This window comes from Sapajus apella, unplaced genomic scaffold, assembly GCF_009761245.1.
Source record: "Sapajus apella isolate SASKATOON/1434 unplaced genomic scaffold, GSC_monkey_1.0 scaffold91, whole genome shotgun sequence".
Lineage (NCBI taxonomy): Eukaryota > Metazoa > Chordata > Mammalia > Primates > Cebidae > Sapajus > Sapajus apella.
Window position 1 is genome coordinate 5,287,762 of NW_022437031.1, and position 27,776 is coordinate 5,315,537.

General features: G+C 39.9%; 1 protein-coding gene and 1 long non-coding RNA gene across 5 annotated transcripts in view; one reads left to right on the forward strand and one right to left on the reverse strand.

The window, feature by feature from the left end:
- Positions 1-27,776, reverse strand: part of OPHN1 (oligophrenin 1) — a 386,576-nt gene that overhangs the window by 191,586 nt on the left and 167,214 nt on the right. The gene's annotated exons all lie outside the window — the stretch shown is intronic.
- LOC116535047 lies at positions 1,581-24,351 on the forward strand. The gene is made up of 3 exons (XR_004262021.1): positions 1,581-1,676; positions 8,118-8,201; positions 23,534-24,351. It is a non-coding gene; the product is annotated as an uncharacterized LOC116535047 (long non-coding RNA).

Genomic DNA, 27,776 nt, shown 5'->3' on the forward strand with positions numbered 1-27,776 from the left:
GCAAAATTGTGTTGTTATTGTTTCTTCTTCCACTTATCCTGTTCTTCTGGGTCTTTAAATTTTATTTAAAGAGTCTGTTTACAATAGTTTCAGTCAGGTTTCCTGATAAAGTATAATTCAATTTCCATGTTTGGTCTATCATTTGTACCTGGATATCGGTTATGAGCTTTCCTTATCTTATTTTTTATTCTAAAAATTATTAAAACAATACCTGTGTGAAGTGAAATAAGTTTAAACAATTCAGAAGTATGCAGCTTGTAAAAAGTGAAAATCTTACCCTATTGCAAAGCCCACTGCATAAAGGTAATGACTATTAAACATTTCGCCTGGTTTATTTTCTGAGTGTGAGATAGGATTTTATTATCTGCACTTTATAAAAGAGATACCAAAGGCTGACACAGATGAACAATTTAAGTGACTCTAAGCATTCAAATAATTTGAGTATGGTATTGGGCCAAAGTAATCAGATTATAAAGCGAAACCGAAGCAGAAAATCGAAATCTAAATTCATGAAGAAGAGTATTAAATTTTAGCTATTCAAATTAGCTATTCTTTAAGATATGATATCTCAATACAGTATATAAGTAAGTTTAAAACAATCTCATTTGTGGTTTTCCAACTACTCCTTCCCAAAACTGGCAATTAATAGGAACTATGTATCTGAGCATGAAATATGTTTTAGGTAAGTAAGGGGATGCAGGGCTCAGGTTTGCAACTTGGTTTCCTTGCCCTTAGCCTATTTTCTATCCAGCAAACATTCTAATTCTTTGTAGCCTTCTAGCGTTGTGCTACATGACCATGAGTATTCTGTGTGATCCAAACAAACAGAACTCTGATATTTTGAAAAATACCTCTTCTTCCTTAAATATTAATCAAAGACTAGGCCACATCTAACTTTCACTACCTACTGATAAAACATGTCCCAGAAATAAAGTTACTAGCTTTATGACAGATCAAAGATCCATATGGTAGACAAGCCAAAGGCTGTCCTTTGGCGAAGAGCCTCAGAATGAGATGAGTGAATTCTCCTATGTCTAGCAAAAGCAACCTACCATTCAAATTTTCTCTGACAAGAGCACCTATTTCTATCAATCAGTTTAAAAGTGGCCTAAAATATCTGTAATTTAAATATCATGCAAAAACCAGTCAATATGTTTTCTGGATAGCTAACATTCCATATCCCCCATGACAAACTGATAATAATGACTGAATGATCCTTAGTAGCAATTTTTAACTCCCGCAAGGCAGAAATGTAAAAGAAAGCAGAATTAGAACATACACTGCAGCACTCTTCCAGAACCAGGAAGGATTTTTCCACTAGATTCAAAATGAAAACATAGGGGGAGAGTTCCATTCTTAGAAGGATGGTTGATCGATAAGAAATGTTGACTCTGGGCTAAAATTCTAAAATGTTGAACAAAATATGTTTAACCTTTTAAAACTAATTAATAAATGGCACAAAACAAGACCGGTACAGAGCCCTTATAACAAAGCGAAATGAGCGGCCCTGGGAAGGCATTACCCCTAAAGGTTTCATCAGATCCCTGGAGACTTTGAACTTCCACTTAGATGATCACATGGGGAGGAGGTCACAGGATACAAAACAATCTTTGAGTTTTGCTTTTCACTTGTAGGCCTTTCAACCATCTGGAATTCAGCATTATTTGTGATGTCAGGTAGGAATCCAGTTTTATATTTCTCTATATATTGTTCCTATAATCACCTATGAATTTTTCCACTTCCCATTAATTTGGAGTACAATTTTTATTTTTTATTAAATTACTATATGGGTTTGAACTTCATCTATCTGTTCTGTTTGACTAGCCTTCTATTTCAGGACCAATATCAGACTGTTTTCACACCACTGACTTTGTAATATGTGTACTGCCTAGTAGAAAAAAATCACCCTTCTTGAGGATGGATCCAAGATGGCCGTTTAGGAACAGCTCAGGATTGCAGCTCCTAGTGAAAGCACAGAGGGTGAGTGGATGCCACATTTTGATTGCCCACAGACTAGGCAATTCCCAGGCAGAGGAGCTCCACGGGTTGCCAGCGCGGCTGTGCCGGCCGGCGCTGCTGCTTTGCCCTGCGCGGCTGCTTTGTCGGCGCCCCGGAGCAGCGGTTCTCCATACAAAATACACCAGTCCGGGTGCCCTTTTGGCTGGCGATAGGAGCCACGGGAAGTCACCCATTCGTCTGTTTAAAAAGGGGACTGAGCAGGGAACCAGGACAGTAGATTCCAGGGCAAAAAAAAAGCCCCACGAATCTCGATGCCACTGTTTAAGCCAGCACAGTGAGTTGTCACACGGGAAAAAACACACACCAGGGCGCCTCTTCAACAGGTGACTGGAACACCAACTTAAAAAAAAAAAAAAAGGCTCTGAGGCAGGGAGCCAGGCGATCAGGCTCAGCTGGTCCCACCCCAACAAAAGAACAGCAATCAGAAACTCTCTGGATTGAGAGTTTCACAGCAAGCGCAGCTGAACCCGGGACGGTCCAGCTCTGTGGGGGAGGGGCGTCCGCCATTATTGACGCAGCCCCCCACTACGGAGGTAGTCAGCCAGAGCTGAGGCAGCCCCCCGCTGCCAAGGCAACCCACCACTACAGAGAGGCTCCGCCTTAACAGAGGCAGGCCACCATTGCTGAGGCAGTTCTAACTACACCCATATAAACAGGACTGCAGGGAAATTCACTCGGCAGCTGGGCGGAGCCCACAGCAGCTCAGCAAAGCCTCTACAGGCAGACAGTGACTAGGCTGCCTCCTTGCTGGGCAGGGCAGCTCTGAAGGAAAAAAAAAGAAGGCAGCAGCATAATGGAAACTCATAAAGCCCTAAATCCCTGGGACAGAGCACCTGGGAACAAAAAGCAGTTTATGAGTTCTGCTGCAGCGGACCTAAACGTACCTGCCCAGCAGCTGTGAATGAACAACAGAGCTCACAGCTCACCATTTGAGCTCATATAAAGAAGAGACTGTCTCCTCAAGCAGCTCCCTGACCCCTATATATCCAAAGAGCCACCTCATAAAGGAGAGATCAGATTGACACTTGGCAGGTATCCTTCTCGGACAAAGATAGCAGAAGAAAACTGGTAACAACCCTTACTGTTCAGCAGCTGCTGCAGGTGAGCACCAGGCAAGCAGGGCCTGGAGTGGACCTCAGCAGACCTACAACAGAGGGGCCAGACTGTCAGAAGGAAAACCAAGAAACACAAATCACCTCATCATCAACAAACAGAACGTCCACTCAGAGACCCAATCTGAAAGCCAGCATCTACAAAGTTGACAGGTGGATAAATCCATAAAGATGGGAAAAACCAGCACAAAAAGGATGAAAACACCCGAAACCAGAGCACCTGTCCTCCTAAAAGGGATCACAACTCCTCACCAGCAAGGGAACAAGATTGGAGGGAGAACGAGTGTGATGAAATGACAGAATCAGACCTCAGAAGGTGGGTAGTAAGAAACTTCTGTGAACTTAAAGAACATGTTCTAACCCAATGCAAAGAAACTAAGAACCTTGAAAAAAGATTTGACGAAATGCTAACGAGAATGGACAAAATAGAAAGGAACATAAGTGAATTGATGGAGCTGGAAAATACAACACAAGAACTTCGCGAAGCATGCACAAGTATCAACAGCCGAATTGACCAAGCAGAAGAAAGGATATCAGAGGTCGAATATCAACTCAATGAAATAAAACGGGAAGGCAAGACTGGAGAAAAAAGGGTAAAAAGGAACGAACAAAGTCTCCAAGAAATGTGGGACTATGTGAAAAGACCTAATCTACATTTGATAGGCGTACCTGAATGTGACGAAGAGAATGAATCCAAGCTGGAAAATACTCTTCAGGATATTATCCAGGAAAACTTCCCCAACCTAGCAAGGCAGGCAGACATTCAAGTCCAGGAAATACAGAGAACACCACAAAGATATTCGTCAAGAAGAGCAACCCCAAGGCACATAATCGTCAGATTCACCAGGGTTGAAATGAAGGAGAAAATACTGAGGGCAGCCAGAGAGAAAGGTCGGGTTACCCACAAAGGGAAGCCCATCAGACTCACAGCAGATCTCTCAGCAGAAACCCTACAAGCCAAAAGAGAGTGGGGGCCAATATTCAACATCCTTAAAGAAAAGAACTTTCAACCCAGAATCTCCTATCCAGCCAAACTAAGCTTCATAAGTGAAGGAAAAATAAAATCCTTTGGGAACATGCAAGTACTCAGAGATTTCGTCACCACCAGGGCAGCTTTACAAGAGCTCCTGAAAGAGGCTCTACACATAGAAAGGAACAAGCAGTACCAGCCACTCCAAAAACATGCCAAATGGTAAAGAGAATCAAACACAATGAAGAATCTGCATCAACGAATGGGCAAAACAGCCAGCTAGCACCAAAATGGCAGTATCAAATTCACACATAACAATATTAAACCTAAATGTAAATGGACTAAATGCCCCACTCAAAAGACACAGATTGGCAAATTGGATAAAAAGCCAAAACCCATCGGTGTGCTGTATCCAGGAAACACATCTCACATGCAAGGATACACAAAGGCTCAAAATAAAGGGATGGGTGAAGATTTACCAAGCAAATGGAGAGCAAAAAAAAGCAGGAGTTGCAATTCTCATCTCTGATAAATTAGACTTTAAAGCAACAAAGATCAAAAGAGACAAAGAAGGACATTACATAATGGTAAAAGGATCAATGCATCAAGAAGAGCTAATGATCCTAAATATATACGCACCCAATACAGGAGCACCCAGATACATAAGGCAAGTTCTTAATGACTTACAAAGAGACATAGACTCCCACACAATAATAGCGGGAGACTTTAACACTCCATTGTCAATATCAGACAGATCAACCAGACAGAAAATTAACAAGGATATCCAGAACTTGAACACAGACCTGGACCAAGCAAACCTAATAGACATTTACAGAACTCTCCACCCCAAATCCACAGAATATACATTCTTCTCAGCACCACATCACACCTACTCTAAAATTGACCACATATTTGGGAGGAAATCACTCCTCAGCAAATGCAAAAGAACGGAAATCTTAACAAACAGTCTCTCAGACCACAGTGCAATCAAGTTAGAACTCAGAATTCAAAAACTAACTCAGAACCGCACAGCTTTGTGGAAACTGAACAACTTGCTCTTGCATAGTGACTGGATAAACAATGAAATGAAGACAGAAATAAAGATGTTCTTCGAAACCAACAAGAATGAAGACAAAACATATCAGAATCTCTGGGACACATTTCAAGCGGTCTCTAGAGGAAAATATATAGCAATAAGTGCCCACATGAGAAGCAAGGAGAGATCAAAAATTGACACCCTATTGTCAAAACTGAAAGAGCTAGAGGAGCAAGATCAAAAAAACTCAAAGTCTAGCAGAAGACAAGAAATAGCTAAGATCAGAGCAGAACTGAAGGAGATAGAGACACAAAAAACCCTTCAAAAAATCAATAAGTCCAGGAGCTGGTTTTTTGAAAAGATCAACAAAATAGACCACTAGCCAGATTAATAAAAAAGAAAAGAGAGAATAACCAAATTTATGCAATAAAAAACGATAAAGGGGATATCACCACAGATTCCACAGAAATTCAAACCAGCATTAGAGATTATTACACACAACTCTATGCACATAAACTGGTAAACCTGGAAGAAATGGATAAATTCCTGGACACTTGCCTCCTCCCAAGCTTAAACCAGGAAGAAGCCAAAACCCTGAACAGACCCATAACAAGGTCTGAAGTTGAGGCAGCAATTAAGAGCTTACCACCCAAAAAAAGCCCAGGTCCAGAAGGGTTCACAGCCGAATTCTACCAGACATACAAAGAGGAGCTGGTACCATTTCTTCTGAAACTATTCCAAACAGTACAAAAAGAGGGAACTCTTCCCAAATCATTTTATGAGACCACCATCATCCTGATTCCAAAACCCAGCAGAGACTCAACAAGAAAAGAAAACCTCAGGCCAATATCCATGATGAACATAGATGCAAAAATCTTCAATAAAATACTGACAAGCCGACTGCAACAGCACATCAAAAAGCTTATCCACCATGATCAAGTAGGCTTCATCCTGGGGATGCAAGGCTGGTTCAACATACGCAAGTCTATAAACGTAATTCACCACAGAAACAGAACCAAAGACAAAAACCACATGATTATCTCAATTGATGCAGAGAAGGCCTTTGACAAAATTCAACAGCCCTTTATGCTAAAAACCCTCAATAACCTAGGTATTGACGGAACGTATCTCAAAATAATAAAAGCTATTTATGACAAACCCACAGCCAATATCCTGAATGGGCAAAAACTGGAAGCATTCCCCTTGAAATGTGGCACCAGACAAGGATGCCCGCTCTCACCACTCCTATTCAATATGGTACTAGAAGTTCTAGCCAGAGCAATCAGGCAAGAAAAAGAAATAAAGGGCATTCAAATAGGAAAGGAGGAAGTCAAATTGTCTCTATTTGCAGATGACATGATTGTACATCTAGAAGACCCCATCGTCTCAGCCCCAAACCTCCTGAAACTGATAAGCAAGTTCAGCAAAGTCTCAGGTTACAAAATCAATGTGCAAAAATCACATGCATTCCTATACACCAATAACAGACTTAAAGGGAGCCAAATCAAGAACAAACTTCCATTCACAATTGCCACAAAGAGAATAAAATACCTAGGAATACAACTAACAAGGAATATAAAGGACCTCTTCAAGGAGAACTACAAGCCACTGCTCAACGAAATAAGAGAGGACACAAACAGATGGAGAAACATTCCATGTTCATGGTTAGGAAGAATCAATATCGTGAAAATGGCCATACTGCCCAAAGTAATTTACAGATTCAACGCTATCCCCATGAAGCTACCAATGACCTTCTTCGCAGAACTGGAAAAAATCACCTTAAACTTCATATGGAACCAAAAGAGAGCCCGCATAGCCAAGTCAATTCTAAGCAAAAAGAACAAAGCAGGAGGCATCACACTACCGGACTTCAAACTATACTACAAGGCTACAGTAATCAAAACAGCATGGTACTGGTACCAAAACAGAGATATAGACCAATGGAACAGAACAGAGGTCTCGGAGGCAACACAACATATCTACAACCATCTGATCTTTGACAAATCAGACAAAAACAAGCAATGGGGAAAGGATTCCCTGTTCAATAAATGGTGTTGGGAAAGCTGGCTAGCCATGTGCAGAAAGCAGAAACTGGACCCCTTCCTGACCCCTTACACTAAAATTAACTCCAGATGGATTAAAGACTTAAACGTAAGACCTAACACCATCAAAACCCTAGAAGAAAATCTAGGCAAAACCATTCAGGACATAGGTGTAGGCAAGGACTTCATGACCAAAACACCAAAAGCATTGACAACAAAAGCCAAAATAGACAAATGGGACCTAATCAAACTCCACAGCTTCTGCACGGCAAAAGAAACAGTCACTAGAGCGAATCGGCAACCAACAGAATGGGAAAAAAATTTTGCTGTTTACCCATCTGACAAAGGGCTGATATCCAGAATTTACAAAGAACTAAAACAGATTTACAAGAAAAAAACTAACAAGCCCATTCAAAAGTGGGCAAAGGATATGAACAGACACTTTACAAAAGAAGACATACATGAGGCCAACAAACATATGAAAAAATGCTCATCATCACTGGTCATCAGAGAAATGCAAATCAAAACTACATTAAGATACCATCTCACGCCAGTTACAATGGCAATCATTAAAAAATCTGGAGACAACAGATGCTGGAGAGGATGTGGAGAAATAGGAACACTTTTACACTGTTGGTGGGAGTGTAAATTAGTTCAACCATTGTGGAAGACAGTGTGGCGATTCCTCAAGGACCTAGAAATAGAAATTTCATTTGACCCAGCAATCCCATTACTGGGTATATATCCAAAGGATTACAAATCGTTCTACTATAAGGACACGTGCACACGAATGTTCATTGCAGCACTGTTTACAGTAGCAAAGACCTGGAACCAACCCAAATGCCCATCGACGGTAGACTGGATAGGGAAAATGTGGCACATACACACCATGGAATATTATGCAGCCATCAAAAACGATGAGTTTGTGTCCTTTGTAGGGACATGGATGAACCTGGAAACCATCATTCTCAGCAAACTGATAGAAGAGCAGAAGATCAAATACCGCATGTTCTCACTCATAGGTGGGTGTTGAACAACGAGAATACATGGACACAGGGAGGGGAGCACTACACACTGGAGTCAGTTGGGGGGAAATAGGGGAGGGAGGTTGGGGGGTGGGGAGCTGGGGAGAGATAGCAGGGGGAGAGATGCCAGACGTAGTTGATGGGGAGGAAGGCAGCAAATCACACTGCCACGTGTGTACCTATGCAACAATCTTGCATGTTCTTCACATGTACCCCAAAACCTGAAATGCAATAAAATAAAGGGGGAAAAGAAAAGAAAGAAAAAATCACCCTTCTTTTATCTTTTTTTAAATGTTTACTTAGCTATTTGTGAATATTAAGCTAAAAACTCAACTAAACTATAAATTATAGATTAATTGGAGGAGAATTAACATCTGTATAATATTAATGAAACCCATCTGAAAACAGGAAAGGTCTGGAATTTATTTAGAATTTATTTAGATTTTCTTCCATGTCCTTTACTAGACTTTAATGTTTTTCATAATAGAGCTCTTGTGCATTCCTTTTAAAAATTATTTCTGCATATTTTAGTTTTTGTTGCTAACGTGAATGATATTGAAATGGGAAAAGTTCTCTTATTCCCCTCACAGAGCATGAGATGGGGGTATGGCTCACTGTTTCAGTGCCCTTCTGTTCACACCTCTAGGGGGCGCATGCAGATGGGCAGGTTGTGGGGCACATGAGCTCCAACCCCACCACAGCATCTAGGGAAAAACGCTTACAGCTCCTGAAGCCCCAGTGGGCGTGTGTTACAGTATGCTCTTTTAGTTTTTTTGTCTATAGGCAGCTTGTGTTGATCAGCTCAATTGGACCCTCTGACTTACCACAAGGAAAGAGGGCTTTCTGTATCCCGGGTTTCCTGCCTTGGTGTACGGGAAAAATTGGATCACACGTGGGATTGGAGAATGAGTGCAAGGTTTTACTGAATGATGAAGTAGCTCTCAGCAGATGGATGGAGAGCCAGAATGCCTATGGAATGGGAAGGTGGTTTTCCCCAGGAGTCAGGCCACTCAGTAGCCAAGCTCTCCTCTGACCGCCCTCGGCTGAACTCCACATTGTCCTGCCATAGATGGCCTGCCGGCATCTGCTGGTGTCTGCCATCCCTCTGCTTCTCTCCACGTCCAGCCGCTTGTGTGTTTTTCTGCCTGTGTGTTCTTCCACCTGTGTGTTCCTCTCGATATCCAGCCACTTGTGTCTCTGCCCACCAGGGTCTTGGTGTTTTTACAGGCACAGCATGGGGGCATAGTGCGCCAGGGTGGTTTTGGAAAATGCAACATTTGGGCATGGAAACAGAAATCCCTGTCCTCACCTACGTCCATGGGCACAGGCCCAGGGGTGAAGCCCTAGCCAGGCACCCCCCTCCCCTTTCTCTTCCCAGCACTTCCCTGCCCCCCACCTGTGTCAATATTACTTATCACATTTACTGGTTACTTATTTCACATGTTAAAAATATTAACTTTGGTAAATCACTTGTGTCATTGCCAACCTGGCGAATTTCTTATTAGTCCTCATAAAATTTACTCATGCTGCCGATTTTCCCAGTTATATAATTATATCATCTGCAAATAACACCAAGCTGTTTTGTAATGTTTTTCAAATAGTAACCAATTTTAAATCTTTCTTTCCCATCTTTGTGCACTTAATTTTCTTTTTTCCTTTTTTGGGAAGGAGTCTCACTCTGTCGCCCAAGCTGGAGTGCAGTGGTGTGATCCTAGCTCACTGCAACCTCCACCTCCTGGGTTCAAGCGATTCTCCTGCCTCAGCCTCCCAAGTAGGTGAAACTACAGGCACGAGCCACCACGCCTGGCTAATGTTTTGTATTTTTAGTGGAGATGGGTTTTTGCCATGTTGGCCAGGCAGGTCTTGAACTCCTGATCTCAGGTGATCTGCTTGCCTCGGCCTCCCAAAGTGCTGGGATTACCGGCATGAGCCACCGCGCCTGGCCAATTTTCATTCTAATAGTATTGGTGAGACTCCCCAGTACCGGGTTAAACAATAGTAGGCAAATGAGTATCTGTCTTGCTCTCCATCTTAAGACAAACATATTTCAAGTTTCTCCATTTAGTATAATATTTGTTATAGGTTTTTATCATGTAAATATTATTTACTTAAGTAATTGTCCTGCAATTCTAGGTTGATTACAATAACCACATGATTTTTCTCCTTTTACACTAATAATGAAAATACTGAAAATATTTGAACTGGCTCATTTCTAAGGCTAATTTTTTTGGACTACTTTTTCTGACAGAGTGAATCAGAGAGGATGTATGAATTCCATTTCAACATCTTTAATATATATCTGTCTACTCAAAGTCTCCATTTTTCCTTTTGCCAACTTTTGGCCATTTACATTTTTCTAGGAATTTACCTTATCTCTTTTTTCCAAATGTATCATAATTATTTCATCTTTTTTTATTGCATTTTAAGTTTTCGGGTACATGTGAAGAACATGCAAGATTGTTGCATAGGTACACACATAGCAGTGTGATGTGCTGCCTTCCTCCCCATCACCTATATCTGGCATTTCTCCACATGCTGTCCCTCCCCTATTTCCCCCCGACAGACCCCAGTGTGTGATGCTCCCCTCCCTGTGTCCATGTGTTCTCATTGTTCAACACCCACCTATGAGTGAGACCATACAGTGTTTGATCTTCTGTTCTTGTGTCAGTTTGCTGAGAATGATGGTTTCTTTAACAAACCCATTGTGTCTGTAATATTTCATTTATTTTACTTTATATTCTTTACTGTGTTTGTTTGCATCTTCCTGCCAGTCTATTTTCTTAATCCTTTCAATCACTAAGTTTTGGTTTTGCTGATTATCGCTACCATTTTATATTGTTATAGTTGTTTTTTTAGTTTATTTGACTTCTGCCGTTCAGTCCTATATGTCCAGCTGTTTTGTCACTTTGGGTAGGTTTTGTTGTTATCACTTTTTTAATTTAAGTGCTCAATACATTTGTTTTTATTCTTTCTTGTTTGTTGATCAATATATCCAAAGCAATGAACTTCTTTCTACATACTGAACTGTGTCACACAAATGTGAATATATACTGACTTCATTGTCCTTTCATTGTAAAATATATATTTTTTAACCCAAAGAATATTTACCATTATGTTAGGTCCCAAATATGGAATGTTTTAATGTTTATCATTAATTTTTAATTTCATTTTCTTATGGTTAGAAAACATACTCTACGCGATATTGATCTTTGAATTTTGGAGCCTTCCTTTATAGCCTAATGCATAGTTTATATTTGTTAATGTTGTCTTTGTACCCAAAGGAACATATATCCTCTGTTTGTTGGACACAAAGTTCTGTGTATTCTGTGTACATACAATAGCTCAAATTTATTGTATTGTTAAGACTTTGATATTGTCACTTATTTTTCTGGGCAATTATTAACAGGTTCAGAAAGGCAAATGTTAAAAAGTTCCAATGAAATTGCCATTTTATCTACTTCATTAAGTTCATGCTTTACGAAAATGTTTGCTATATATACTATTATTAATAATAGCGAAATGGAACAAAAAACTTAAAAACAAACTAAATTATAAATCATTTATGTAATGGAACATCATGAGTCATTACAAACGGTAAAAGAAAATAACATTTATTGACCTAGAGGGATATCTGTGAGATTAGTAAGTATCAAAAGAAGTTACAAAACAGAATGGTATATGATCACATTTATATAAAATTATACACAATTATGCAAATATATTTGATAAAGGTCTAGTATGCAAAACATAAAATGAACTCTTAAAACTCGTGGCTCATGCCTGTAATCCCAACACTTTGGGAGTCTGAGGCGGTTGGATCACCTGAAGTCAGGAGTCCAAGACCAGCCTGGCCAACAAGGTGAAACCCTGTCTCTATTAAAAATATAAAAAATTAGCTGGGTATGGTGGCAGGTACCTGTAATCCCAGCTACTCGAGAGGCTGAGGCAGGAGAATCACCTGAACTCGAAAGGCAGAGGTTGCAATGAGCCGAGATCATGCCATTGCACTCCAGCCTGGGCAACAAGAGCAAAACTACATCTCAAAAAAAGAAAAAAACTCAACAATTAAAAAAAAATGAGCAAAATTTCAATAGACATATGGCCCTATCACAAGATACAGAAATAGCCAATGAAAACATAAAAAGATACTCAATATCATTAGTTGTTGGAAATGCAAATCAAAATCACAATGAAATATGACTTCACACTTACTAGGATGTCTAAAATAAAAGATACAAAAAATAGCCTGTAATCCCAGAGCTTTGGGAGGCTGGGGCAGAAGGATCGCTTGAAGACACGAGTTCAAGACCAGCCTGGGCAACATGGTGAGACCGCCCCCCAATCTCTACCAAAAAAAAAAAAAAAAAAGCTGGATGCAGTAGCAAATATTTGTATTCCTAGCTACTCAGGAAGCTGAGATGGGAGGATCTCTTGAACCCAGGAATTCAAGGCTGCAGTGAACTATTATCGTGCCACTGCACTCCAGCCTGGGTGACAGACTGAGATCCTGCCTCTAAAAAAAAATAAGTAATGAAAATTGTCTATGTGGAAGATAAGTGGATTTGAGGCTTTGAAGAAATTGAAACCCTTATGCACTGCTGATGGGAAAGTAAAATGGTATAGGCATCCAGGTAAATATTTTGTCATGTTCTCAAAAATTTAAACACAGAATTACCATATAACCAGGTAATTTCCTTCCAAAGCATATGCCCACAATAATCAGTAACAGGGACTCAAGCAGATACTTGCTGACCAATGCTCCCTGCAGTATTCACAATAGCCAAAAGGTGGAAAAAAACCCAAATGTCTATTAATGGATAAGTGGGCAAAAAATATGTGGCATATACATAAGATAGAATATTATTAACCCATAAAAAGGAAGGAACTTCTGATACATGCTACAACACAAATGAACCTGGAAAACATTATGCTAATTCAAATAGGTCAGATACAAAAAGAGAAATACAGTATGAATTCATTTATATGAAATATCTAGAATAAGAAAACTCTTTTTATTTTTTTAAGATGAAGTCTTGCTGTGTTGCCCAGGCTAGAGTGCAGTGGCATAATCTCAGCTCACTGTAACCTCTGCCTCCTGGGTTCAAGTGATTTTCCTGCCTCAGCCTCCCATGTAGCTAGGACTCCAAGCATGTGCCACCACACCTGGCTAAGTTTTGTACTTTTAGTAGACACAGGGTTTCTTCATGTTGGCCAGGCTGGTCTTGAACTCCTGACCTCAGGTGATCTGCCCTCCTTGCTCTCCCAAAGTGCTAGGATTACAGGAATGAGCCACCGAGCCCAGCTAGAATAAGAAAATTCATAGAGACAGAAAGTAAATTAGACTTTACCAGGGTTGGGGATAATGGGGAGTCATTGCTTAAAGGATACAGAGTTTCTGCTTGGGGTGATGAAAGGATTCTGGTAATATTTGATGGTGACGGTTGCATACATATCATTTTGAACATAATATTTCTGAATTACACACTTAAAATGATTAAAATAGCCAATGTTGTTATATGTAGTTTATTTTATTTATTTATTTATTTTGACATGGAGTCTCACTCTGTCACCCAGGCTGGAGTGCAGTGGCATGATCTCGGCTCACTGCAACCTCTGACTCCTGGGTTCAAGCAATTCTCCTGCCTCAGCCTCCCAAGTAGCTGGGATTAGAGGCACTGGCCACCAGCCCAGCTATTTTTTGTATTTTTGGTAGAGACGGGGTTTCACCATGTTGGCCAGGCAGGTCTCGAACTCCTGACCTCAAGTGATCCACCAACCTTGGCCTCCCAAAGTGCTGGGATTACAGGTGTGGACCACCACACCTGGCCTGTTACATGTATGTTAGCTTAATAAAAGCCATGTAGGCTTAGGACCAAATAAACCCAAACTCAAATCTTGGTTCTATGAATAACAATAATTTTGTGACCTTTAAAAAACTGACCTTACTAAGCGTCAGATTTCTTAATCTCTAAAATAATCACAAAAATAACATCGTATTTTGCTGGGTTGTGTGAAGACTGACTAAATGAAATAAATGGATGCAATGTGTTTCTCACTGTCCAATAAATAAAAGCTATCATTCTTATCAAAAACATAAATCAATCATATCATTCCCTGCAGTTAAAAACTTCCGGGGCTCCACACTGCACTTGGGATAAAATCCACAAGACGTACTATGACCTACAAAATCCTCTATCATCTGGCCTGTGCCTACTTCTACTGTTGTATCTTATACAACTCTCTCATCAGTGTTCACCTCAGACATGATGGCCTTCTTTCAGTTCCTTAGACAAACCACTAAGCTTGTTCCTACCTCAGGACCCTTGTGTGCTTGCCATGACTAGAATACTCTTTCTCCAATTTTTCTCATGACTGGCTCCTTTTCAATGTTTGGGTCACATCTGAAGTGTCACATCTTAGGAGGCATTCCATTATGACTCCTTCTAAAGTTGCTCTAGACCCAAGTCCACCCCTACAAGAAACATCTTATCAAATCACCCATTTCATTGTCTTCAAAGCATTTACTGCCATCTGAAGTTATTTATCTAATTATTGGTTTAACATCTGCCTCCTACCCTCTGGCACAGCACTAAAATGTGAGGTCTACATGAGCAGAGACTTCACCTCTCCTGTTCATTGTACAAGGAATGGTGTCAAGTACAGAGTGTGGCCAAATTAATATCTGTTTAGTGAATCAGTGAATGAATACATGAACCGAATTTGCAACCTCAGTGCAAAACAAGCATGAATTCCTATCCATGTATGACTATAACATCACAATACTGGATCAATGACTTTTATTCTATTCTGAGTAACTTTTTCAAGTAAAAACACAATTTTCTAATCTAACAAACATATGTATTACTAGAAATAGCTACCACTTATTATTTGTAAGTTGTCATGTTAAGCACATGATTTGCATTACCTCCTCTTTGAATCCTCATGCAAGCCTGTGAATGTCACTATTCTTTTTTTTTTTTTTTTTTTTTTGAGACGGAGTTTCACTATGTTACCCAGGCTGGAGTGCAATGGCGCGATCTCGGCTCACCACAACCTCCACCTCCTGGGTTCAGGCAATTCTCCTGCCTCAGCCTCCTGAGTAGCTGGGATTACAGGCACGCACCACCATGCCCAGCTAATTTTTTGTATTTTTAGTAGAGACGGGGTTTCACCATGTTGACCAGGATGGTCTCGATCTCTTGACCTCGTGATCCACCCGCCTCGGCCTCCCAAAGTGCTGGGATTACAGGCTTGAGCCACCGCGCCCGGCCCAAATGTTACTATTCTTATCGCAATCTTACAGAAGAGGAATGAGCCTGAGCCTCAGAAAATGAACTGTTCCAAAGTTACACAAGCTAATAGAAGTAAAGGAAATGGAGATTCAAACCCACAAGTGACTCCAAAGCCCTTACTTCTAACCTCAACTATATACTAGGTTATATACTAGGAAACGGCACTAAACCAGGTTCAAATTCTGCATTTTCCATTTACCACTTACATTACCTTAAACAAAAATTTTAACTTTCTAACTCCCAATATTCCCAATGTAGAAGTAGATAACCTTGTGAAGAAACCACCATATATTTTGTAAGTAAAGGCTTTAAGGACACAGTACACCCCTAAATGAGATCCCACAGACACCAAGTATAAGACAGTGCTAGTAGACTTAACTCAGTACCAAGTACAAACTCTTTAGCCTTGCATTCAAGGCCCTGCAATCTCACCCCAGTCTACTTTCCAGTTTCACCTCTTGCACTCCTTGTATGAAATACTTATATTCTAACCACACCAGGTTACTCTATGTTCTCCAAATATGTCACACTTTTTCATACTGTGCTTTTTGTCCATATGATTTCCTCTATTTAGAACACACTTTCTCAAAGGTTTCTTTATTTAAATAGCAGGGCATTTAGCTAACTGGTTTCTTCTTTCAAGAGTGGAGGCTACTTAATTTGCTCATACAGGTTTGCCTTGGCTCTAATTGCTGAGAAGAAGTCTACAGTGAGGCAGGGTGGATTAAGAACTCTAGCCCCATACACTAGACTTACCGTCATGTCAGTGTGGCTACTAGCCTGACTCTGACTTTTCAGGATTTCTATCTGGTTCAGAATTCCCAGTCTCTACCTTGCATACCACTTGAGTGCCAGATGAATGTTGTGTGAATCATACCCTCCATTGATAATCGTGCCCTCTAGAACTGGATCATATTTGGTTATGGACAATCTTTATTTATTTATTAATTATTTATTTATTTTTGAGATGGCGTTCTACTCTTGTCACCCAGGCTGGAGTGCAGTGGTGCAATTTAAGCTCACTACAGCCTTCGCCTTCCAGGTTCATGTGATTCTCCTGCCTCAGCCTCCTGAGTAGCTAGGATTACAGGTGCGCGCCACCACACCCGGCTAATTTTTATCTTTTTAGTAGAGATGGGGTTTCACCATGTTGGCCAGGCTAGTCTCAAATTCCTTACTTCAGGTGATCCACCTGCCTCAGCCTCTCAAAGTGCTGGGATTACAGGTGTGAGCTACCATGCTATGGACAATCTTGATACTTGCCATTATTTCCTTCCTGCCACCACTGAGCTAAGTACCTTGTTCCCTGCTAACAGACCATCTTGAGGACATTGAGGAACTCCCAAGTCCCTGCTGCTACAATGTGTTGACTATCATCATTTAGCCAAAACTGTTATGCTGTGGTTTCTCCAGGCCTTGACAGTAAGAACAGGGCTCTATTTTTAATACAGTAGAGATGTAAGTATGTTGCTATATAGAGGGAGAAAAAATAAGAAGACAAGGAATGGGATAAAAACCCCAAATGAAGAGATCATCCATGGGCAGGAGAAGGGCCAGGATGTTTTCTGATATGGGAGATAAAAAGGAAAAGATAGGTAAGGATAAAGAGGAGTTTTGCACAAGGCTAGAAAATGAGTGGTTCAATGGTTGCCCAATGTCACAGAGGAGACAAGAAACCATGGTCCTGTGATTAGAATAGTTTACATACCTTGTAGCTCCTTAAAGCCAAGGATGGTATCTTATTCAACTCTAGCATTGAAACAGGTGAACATGGGTGCTCAAGATACACTTGTTAAATTAAAATATAATGTAATATAGGAAATCAAACATGAGTACAAAGAAAAGAGAATGTTATTTTCTGAGTAGCTTTAACATACCATGCATAGTCTAGATATTTGATCCCCATGTAATCATCAAAGTTGCCATATAATAGACTTTAGTGGTACTGTTTTACAAATTTAGAAAGTAAACCTCAGGAAGATTAAATATCTTACCCAAGGCAAAAAACCAGTAACAGGAGGAGAAAACTATCTAAAATCTACTACATTCCCCTGCTGCAAAGCATTCCGTATTAACTACAGGACTAAGTATATATACCTGGAGAGGATATGCATGATCCCTCATGAGATGGCAGTGTGTACTTTGAAAACCTTCTATCTTTGCACAAGCTGAGCCCTCCACTTAGCATCCTGTACCTTACGCTCCGCTTCACTGTCTAATTTCAAATCATCCTTCAAGATTCCATGCATGTATCATCTTCTCAATGGTGTCTTCTCTAAGTCTTCCTCCATATCCCCATATCCTATCTCTGTTTGCCGTCCTTCCTCTGCTCTCTCTGTGTACTTGATCATATTATAACCTCGACCCCATATACTGCCCTTATAAATTTACCTGTCTCCAAAGTAATTAAGGCCATAGGCAAACAACCATTTTCTCTTTACTCTCTAGTTTTGCTTGTCAGGCATAAATTTAATATTCCATCCCATAGATTCCTTATCTGTGCTAGCTTCAAATATAGTAACTAAGCTTGTAATAGGCATAGACTTTGTTCTGAGAGGAATCTACAGAGGACAGGCCATTAGAACTGTCCTTCAGTACCCCTATAGTTCACAAAGGACAAGAGATGTATCCCAAAAGCCCAATATTCCTTTCAGTTGTAAAAAGAAATGTTGACATTAAGTTATGTGCTAGCCATGTCCTTCCCAAACAGTTACAGAAAATTGAGAATCAATTGCCAGGCCAAGCACAGTGGCTCACACCTGTAATATCAGCACTTTGGGAGGTCAAGGCGGAGGACTGCTTGAGCCCAGGAGTTCGAGACCAGCCTGGGTAACATGGCAAAACCCAGTTTCTACAAAAAAACACAAAAATTAGACTGGTATGGTAGCACATGCCTGTATACCCAGCTACTCAGAAGGCTGAGGTGGGAGGTTGCAATGAGCCAAGATTATGCTACTACACTCTGCCCATCTCAAAATTTTAAAAGAAAAAATGGCCAATTATTGTGGGAAGATGCAGAGCAAGATATCGAAATAGAAGATTCCACCGATTGTCCCCTTCCACCGTACTGACACCAAGTTAACAGCTATCTACACAGAAAAAAATACCTTCGTCAGAACCAAAAATCATATGAGAACTCATATAGTACCTGGCTGTAACTTCATATTGCTGAAAGGACACTGAGGAGCTAGATGGAACAGTCTAGAGTTGCAGACACCACCACCCTGCCAACCCCCAGCAGCAGTAGCATGTTTCAGAGAACATCTCTGGGCACTGGGGGAGGGAGAACACAGCAATTGTGATGCATTGGACTTGGTGCTGTCCCGTTGGAGCAGAAAAGAAAACGGGACCAAAAATGGGCAAAAGATTTGAATAGACATTTCTCAAAAGAAAAAGACACACAAATGGCAAACGGGCAGATGAAAAGATGCTCAGCATCATTGATCAGAGAAATGCAAATCAAAACTACAACGAGGTATCATCTTGCCCAGTTAAAATGGCTTATAACCAAAAAAACAGGCAATAACAAATGCTAGGGAGGATATGAAGAAAAGGGAACTGATGTACACTGTTGGTGGGCATGTAAATTACTACAGCCATTATGGAGAACAGTTTGGAGGTTCCTCACAAAACTAAAAATTGAGCTACTAGAAGATCCAGCAATCCTACTGCTGAGTATATATGCAAAAGAAAGGAAATCAGTGTATCAAAGAGGTATCTGTACTCCTGTATTTGTTGCAGCACTGTTTACACTAGCTAAGATTTGAAAGCAACCTAAATGTCCATCAAGAGATGAATGGATAAAGAAAATGTAGTATGTATACACAGTGGGTAACTATTGAGCCATAAAAAAGAATGAGATTCGGTCACTTGCAACAGCATGGATGGAAGTGGAAATCATTATGTTAAGTGAAATAAGCCAGGCACAGAAAGACAAACATCACATGTTTTCACTTATTTGTGGGATCTAAAAATCGAAACAATTGAACTCATGGACATAGGATATACAAAGATGCTTACGAGAGGCTGGGAAATGTAGTCGGGGGAAGGTGGGGAGGTGGGGATGGTAAATGAGTATAAAATAGTAGAAAGAATGAATAAGACCTACTATTTGATAGCAAAACAGAGTGAATATGGTCAATAATAACTTAATTCTACATTTTTAAATAACTTAAAGAATATAATCAGGCTGTTTGTAACACAAAGGATAAAATGCTTGAGGTGATGGCTACCCCATTTACCCTGATGTGACTATTATGCATTGCATGCCTGTATCAAAACATCCTATGTTCCCCATAAATGTATATACCTACTATGCACCCACAAAAATGAAAAAGAAAAAAAAAACTTTTTATTAAAAAAATGGCCTATGGAGATTGCTGTTTTTTTATATCTGCCTTTTGAGAATTTATTTTATTCTTTTAGTTTAATGTAATGAAGTGCACACTGATGCAAGAACAACTGCCCAGCCAAAAGTCTGAGGGTAATGAGCTTTGCACCATTTCATGAGAATCTCCTATAGATGAGCAGCTGGCTGGGGCCCAATTCAGGATGATACAAAATGCCTCGAGAACACCATGTTCAGGCAGCCAGAGCCAGTAAGTGCCTGTCCTAGCTAGAGGAAGTTAGCACAAATTGCCAAAGTTTTAAAACATTGGCTGTGGTTCAGGAAATCTCCCCTCTGTGTACTGAGGAGCCTCCTTCTCTGGTCAAATAAAGCTGGGATCGCTTGGGCTGGCAAGATCAGCTGTGGAGCTGACAGCTGTTGTCCCTCGCCTCTTCCCACTTGGAAGGAGATGTGAGCTTATATAACCTCCTCCACCCACTTGCACCAGTCCCGGAGGATCCCAGCATGCAGCACAGGCAGGGCTGCTGTGAGATCTCGGTGAATACTGTATCACTCTTTGTATAGGAGGAGAACGCTTCTTGTCAGCAGGATATGGCACTTTGGCATGTAACAAACTAAGGCCTTTCTTCACAAGGGCACTCCAGCAAAGATTTCCTAAACTCTTGCTGGGACCTCCAGAGAAGAAATAATGAGCATAACAAATAAGAATTCTAAAAGCTATAATGTAAGATTCACCTTAAACATTATATACAAAATTCAGATTCATGACTATTTTTAAGGTAAGGATAAGTGTAGAAAAAGGAGATGGCACAGTTCAGCAACTTCCCAGACAGCCAAGATACATGAGGTTACTGGCTCTCAATCTCTGCCCCAAGGGAAATTGCCTCATTGCTCTTTTCCTGTGTCAGACAAAAATGGCAATGCTAAATGGCCTTAGACTGCTAAGGAATCAGTCATACAGATAAATCAATCAAGCCAAGGATTATAAACCTTATAAGGGTTTATAACCTATAAGTTAAAAGGAAGACTTATAAAGTCATCTTTAAAATGTATAGAAGTACTTCACAGAAATAGAACTAATATTTCAATGCCAAACATGTTTTATGCACTATCTCATTGAATCCTCACAACAACCCTATGAGGCAAATATCATTATTGTTCACATTTTAGAGTTGAAAACAAAGCTCAGAGAAGTGAAGTAGTTCACTCCATGTCACAAAACCAGTAAGGAGCAGAGTTGGTCTGCTCAGTTTTGACACCTAGGTACCATGTAGCTAAAGGCGTGGACTCTGGAATCTGATAACCTAGGTTCAAGTACCAGCTCTGCTCCTTTCAAGCTCTTGACTGTACAAAAGTTATGTCACCTCCCTGTGCCTTAAGTTTTCGTTGTTGTTGTTTTTTATTTGTGTTTGGTATTTTTGTTTATTTAAATCTGTAAAACAGGAATAAGTAAGACTCCCTACCTCATAGAGTAGTTTTGAGGATTAAATGAATTAGTATCTGTAAACTTCTTAGAAGAATACCTGGTACTGTATGAGCATATGAATGTCTGACAAATAAACACATATAAATATACTATAATAGCATAAAGATAGAAGAGGCCATTAGTCATTCCTGCTTTCAGGAATAACTCCACTTAACACATCATCACATAGCAACAGATACCTCTCTAAAAGATCTTTGGAGACAGCAATGTTACCAGTTTTCCTAATAACATACAACATTTAAGTGCAGTTACATGCAAAAAGTACTTATTCTGCCTGAACTGCAATTCTTCCTATTATGATTTTGGCCTACTTCTCTTTGCTCAGGCCTTTGAAAAAATGGAAAACAGATATGCATGGCAATGTGGAAAGTAAAATTATAGTAAAACAGCTTTAATTTCACGAGAAAAGGAGGAGAGCTGAAACCTCTTCCAATCCCCGTCCTCAAATATTAACTATTCTTCTAAAGCGATGAAGATTGAGGAATAGAAAAAGAACAAAAAGTTCCAGTCTTGACTGATTCTACCTGGCTGTTTGAACATAGACTAATCACTGCATCCATTTACTTTAGAATCCTTATTTGGAAAATGAAAATACAAGATGAAGAGATCACATGGACACTTAATGCTCAAATATCAAGGAAAATGACTTAAGGTCACACTAAGGAAGTGTCATGATTAGAACTCAAAACCAGACCGCCTAACCACAAGGATCTTCCAACTACACCTCTCACTCTCCATCAGAATATCTTTTCTAGCTCTCATCTTCTGACTTCCTACCACCACTACTTTTCAGCCAAGGCATGGCAGATTTAATTATTGTTCCCAAATTTCCCCCCACCTCTCTGTATCCATGTACTCTGCCATGTGACCTTGCAGTTCTGCTAAAGGAAGAATGTACCTGTATTTCACCTCCTTACTGATGTTGGGCCCAATCATATGATTTGTTTTGGCCAACTGAATTTGTAAGGAAGCAATGGTAGGCTGACTTTGAGCCTAGCTTTGAAAGACCCACATGTCTCTGCTTACCCACCATGCACTTCTGCCATCATCTTGAGGATAATGGCTCAGGTGATCCTCTGATCTCTGAAAAATTGAGACATATAGACCAGACCTAAATGGAACTTGTGGCCTGAGCCAAGCCCCGTCGAACCTAACTGAAAAAAACAAAACTACTTCAGCCAATCCATAGATGCGTGAGCCAGAAATAAATGCTTACTGCTGTATGCCACTGAATTTTGGGATGCTTTATTATGTTATACTTATGATATCTAACCAATATGCAAGGTTTTCTGGAATTCCCAGAAAATTATTTCCTGGTGATGCTAATGTCTTAAAGAACCAAAAATCCGAGCCCTGATTAAATTGCCATACATATCATCAGGCAACATCATCTACCAACAATTTCCCTTCTTCCAATGTGAAGGTTTACCAATGAACTCAAACACCAGCTTGCTTAAAGTTCTTATTTTCCTGCCTCAGTTTTCTCATCTTCAAAATAAATGTGACAGTAGAGGCTGCATCATTAAGTTGTCACAAGGCTCAAAAGATATTGCATGATAAATATTTAATAATATATTGAGTGTTTCATAAGAATAGCAATGATGATGATGAATTGGCATCTTCCTTGATACAATCAAGGAGAGAAAAATAAATGCTTTGAAAACAATATGCTAACTATTTCCTTTTAACTATTGAATTCTGGTTAGGGTGCAGGCCGTTTCCCCCTCTTACTTACCTAATAATGCCGGCCCCTTCCTAATTGTCAAAGGAAGTGATAAGCAGCTGTGACTCACACACACAGAGGCTATATAAGTAAATAAGAAAAAATATTCTCTGGACAGGCATATCCTACTGTGAGCAGAAGCCGGTTTCCTGGGGAGCTTTTTTCAGAGGAAGTCTGGCTTTGGAAGAGGGACCTCGTGGAAGACTGCTGTGCCTGGTGAGACTGACAACATAGTGCCAGTTGAAAGACAACATTTTTAAACATCCGCTTTGGTTAAAAAACAAGCAAGTAAAAAACAGTTCTATTAACTAAGTTGTCTGGATAAATATTGGCCTAGTAGTTTATAAAAATAAAAATATACCCCTCAGTTTTCAAAATAGAAATCTAGAGACCCATCTATACTCTACTCTTGGCTTGTATTAATCACAGAACTTTAGAAGTAAAATAAACTATATAGTTCATTCCCCTTATATTTTTCAGATAAGGAAACTGTGATGCAAAAAGGTGCATCTGATTCTTTCTGAAGAGAAATGGCTAAAGCAGGAACGGGTTAAATGAGGGCCAAGACATTGGGCCTACAAGAGTATCTCAGCATAACTTGAACAAAAATAGAACTCACAGAATTCTGTCCAAAATATCATATTTATGGAATATCTCTGAAGAAATAGGTGATTACATCTGACTGGGAATCAGATGACCTGGGCTCTGACCCCATCTCCCCTGCTAACCATCTATGCCCCTAGGTCAATCACTTAACCTTCTAAGCTTCAGTTCCCTCAACTGTAAAGTGAGGTGGGACTAATAACTTTGAAGTTATCTACTGCTACTAAACGTAAGCTACAATATAAATGGATAGTAATAAGTCAGGTTCAGTTAAGTTTTTAAAAATTTTTAAACCACAATATGCTTACATCATATAGGCAGGAATCATTGCCATGTAAGTTTTTTAAGTGCCTGTAGAAGCTAAAGCAACTTCATCTTGGATGCTAATCCACTATATTGACTTCTGATTAACCTTTGTTCTGGGAATGCCTCTAAGATTTCTACTTTATCTAGATAGTTATCAATTTTGTCCTTAGCGCAAAATAACCTTGACCATAGATCCTGCCCTTAGAAAGATTCACATAGCATTCTTGTCTTTGCCGGAGAGGTCACCTTCAACTGTCCTACATGTTCCTTCCCTATATTATGTAAGCCCTGGGTCTAGGGGGGTAATGGCACAGGGATCTACCATTTTGTCTCACTGCTGTCCAAGACTATGGCTTCTATTTGTAAATATCTATTAAATGTTTATCTTTCAGAAACTGGGTATGTCAGCTTATTTCTTAAGCCTCTCAGATTCCTTAGACTTCAAGGGTAGGTGTGCATAGACGTGCTCACTGTGGAACAGTGCTTAAGAACTGCTGGAGGAACAAAAGTGATATAAGGAGCATGAAGGTAGAAGAATATGAGTTTTATTCCTTGCTCTGCCACTAGCTTTCCATAGAACCTAGGAGAGGTCACATTCCCTCTCTGGGTCTTTGAGGCAGTCTCTCTTTGGAAGACAAGGTATGGTGAAAGTGCCTCTGTAATTATTATATTAAAGTACTATAGACACATAGCCAGTATTTTTATCTTTCCTGCCCTTTGAATATATTCCAGAGGCTCCTGATTAGAGTCCAACATCTCTATTCTCAAAAGGCCATGATGGCAGTCACTGTTCATTGCCAATTCAACAGCCATCCTCCTTCTTCCTATTTGTTCAGGTATCAGGCAGGCAAGCAATGTTCCCAAAAAAAGCAAGCCCCTCTCTAAGGCCAAAGGGAAATTTTGGTACTCCTATTTCTTTTTTCTAAATATTGTCCTAGGAGTTGGCCCACAACTCTGCTATTGCCAATGAGTTATTAGGGAAAGTCAGCTGGCAACTTTGGTAAGACATTTTTCTGCTGGATAAAAGACAAAGTCATGTGAAAAGAGCCTTTTCTGGCTGGGCACAGTGGTTCACACCTGTAATCCCAGCAATTTGGGAAACTTCAGGCTCCCAAACACCTGAGATCAGGAGTTCAAGACCAGTCTGGGCAACATGGTGAATCCGCGTCTCTGCCAAAAATCCAAAAATTAGCCAGGTGTGCTGGCATGTGCCTGTAATCTCAGTTACCTGGGCGGGGCTGAGGCATGAGAATTGCTTGAGCCTGGGAGGCGGAGGTTGCAGTAAATCAAGATTGTACCACTCCAGCCTGCCAGGCAGAGCGAGACTGTCTCCAAAAAAAAAAAAGCATACAGTAGAATTCTCTCCACGAGTGACTGCCTCCTTTTCTATATATGGATTAGAGACACAATATACATTTGTTGAATCAAATTATCTTGCATCTTTTTGAACTAACTCATTTTCCTTGAATATGTAGCAAATAAAATACTTTTATACTGCTAGTGATGAATGCTAACATAAATTGAAACAACCACTTTGTAGACCAATTTGGCAACACAACTAGTAAAAATGCATAGATTCTATAACATAGAAATTCTAAGTATATACCCAGGAGAAGAGTTGAAATGTACACAAGGAGACATGTAAATCACTGTCACAGGAGTATTGCTTGCACTCACATAAAAAAAATGGAAGCAAATGACTCATTCATCAACACGATAAAGAGCCTGGCACAGCATCTCACAACCCAAACACTTTAGGAGGCCGAGGCTGAAAGATCACTTGAGACCAGGTGTTTGAGACTAGCCTGGGCAACACAGGGAGACCTCATCTCAATAAAAATATGAAAAATTTGCCAGGTTTGATGGTATGCGCCTATAGCTTCAGCTGCTCAAGTAGCTGAGATGGGAAGATTGCTTGAACCTGGGAGTTTAAGGCTATAGTGAGCTGTGATTATGCCACTGTACTCCAGCCTGGGCAACAAAGCAAGGCCCTGTCTCGAAAAAAAAAAAAAAAAGATAATTGTTTAAGAAATCATGAGATCTGCACATGTACCTCAGAACCTAAAGTACAATACAAAAAAAAACCCATGAGAAAAAAAGCAATATATAAAAGAGCACATGCAGATCATTCCTTTTCTTATAAATATGAAAATCAATGACAGGAAATATTTATATGGTGTGTATTATGTGTCCCAAACTACTCTGAGCATATTACACATAATAAGACATTTTATCCCCACAATTCTATGTGATACATACTATAATTTACCCCATATTAGAGATAATGAAACTAAGGTCAAAAGAAGTTAAGTGACTTGCCTACACTCACCAGCTACCAAATTGAAGAGCCAAGATGCAAACCCAGGTAGTCTGGCTCCAGAGTCCACTGTCTTAACCAGTATATTATATAAAACAATACTACATACTGCTTAGTGAAATTCACATATGAGATAAAAGGGAAGGAAAGTCATAATAGGGTTAGAAGGTCCATATATGAGGATAATCAAGAGGATAAAACCATGAAGTCACTGCCTGCATGTATGAAGAAACAGGGATTGCCGGTGGAAGATGCTACAAAAGGAGATACTAAGGTTTTTTAATGTTATTTTCCATTTTTTGAAATTATAACATATATTCTGAAAAATACACTGTACAAATGTCAAAAAATTTTCACAAACTGAACACACCCATGTCATTAGCACCCAAGGTCAAAACAACAAAATATGACCTGCACCCTTGAAAGTTCCTTTGTGATTCTTTTTTTTTTTTCCAGTAACATCCCATCTCCTGGCGATAACCACTAACCTGGCTTCTACCATCACCACTTAGTTTTACCTGTTTTTGTACTTTATAGAAATAGATTCATACAGCAGGTAATCTTTCGTGCCTTTCTTTTTTCTTTAACTCAACCTTGTATTTCTCAGATTCATCTATGTTACGGTGAACAACAGCTCTAGTTCATTTGTTCTCATTGCTATAGATTAATGACAATTTGCCACAACGTACATATCCATTCAATGGGTGACAGGCATTATTAATCTTTTTTAAAAAATCTTCTGATATAAGCCCCACACAGCAGTGTTCAGAGTACAGTGCGGTAGAAAGAGTACAGTCCCTGGAGTAACAAAAATCTGTCTGAAACTAGCTTCTGTTAATAACTATGTGCCCTTCTACAAGTTATTTGGCCATTACGGATCTTGACTTCCCTACCTGTAGTATACAAATAATAATAATTGAAAGGACAGAAACTAAGTACCTAGTACATGGTAGTTATTATTATAAGGCTTATAAAATATTTGTTGTAGACTTGAAAATCACTTACAGATTACTGTCACATAGCTTCATTCTTTGGCACCTTGACCACTTGATCTTCCCTGCTAATGTACTCTGGTAGCCACTGAAACCCAAACATGGAAATTCAATTTTTTTGAAGCTATCAATGGGTAGTTTGCTGCTGTTTCCTTCCCCTCTCCCACAGCAAGCACTGGCCTTTGGAATGTGGACCAACACTAACATGTTTGTCTTCACCCACATCAGCAGGTTTGTTCCACCTTTGATGTGTTTTCAGTGTCATCTACCTCCAGAACAGGCCCTTTTCTTAAATTTCTTTCTGTGACATCTGTACATGGATGAGAAACAGCATTAAGACTGACAACCCCATGTCCTATCATCAATGCCCTCTTGCCTGCCATCTCTTGGGTGAGAACACACTATATTATAGCTGCCACACCAGCTCCTGCTCTCCATGAAGTGCGTTAAATGCAGACTCAGATGTCTTAGTCAGACGATTTGGCCCTGGTCCCACCAGAAACCA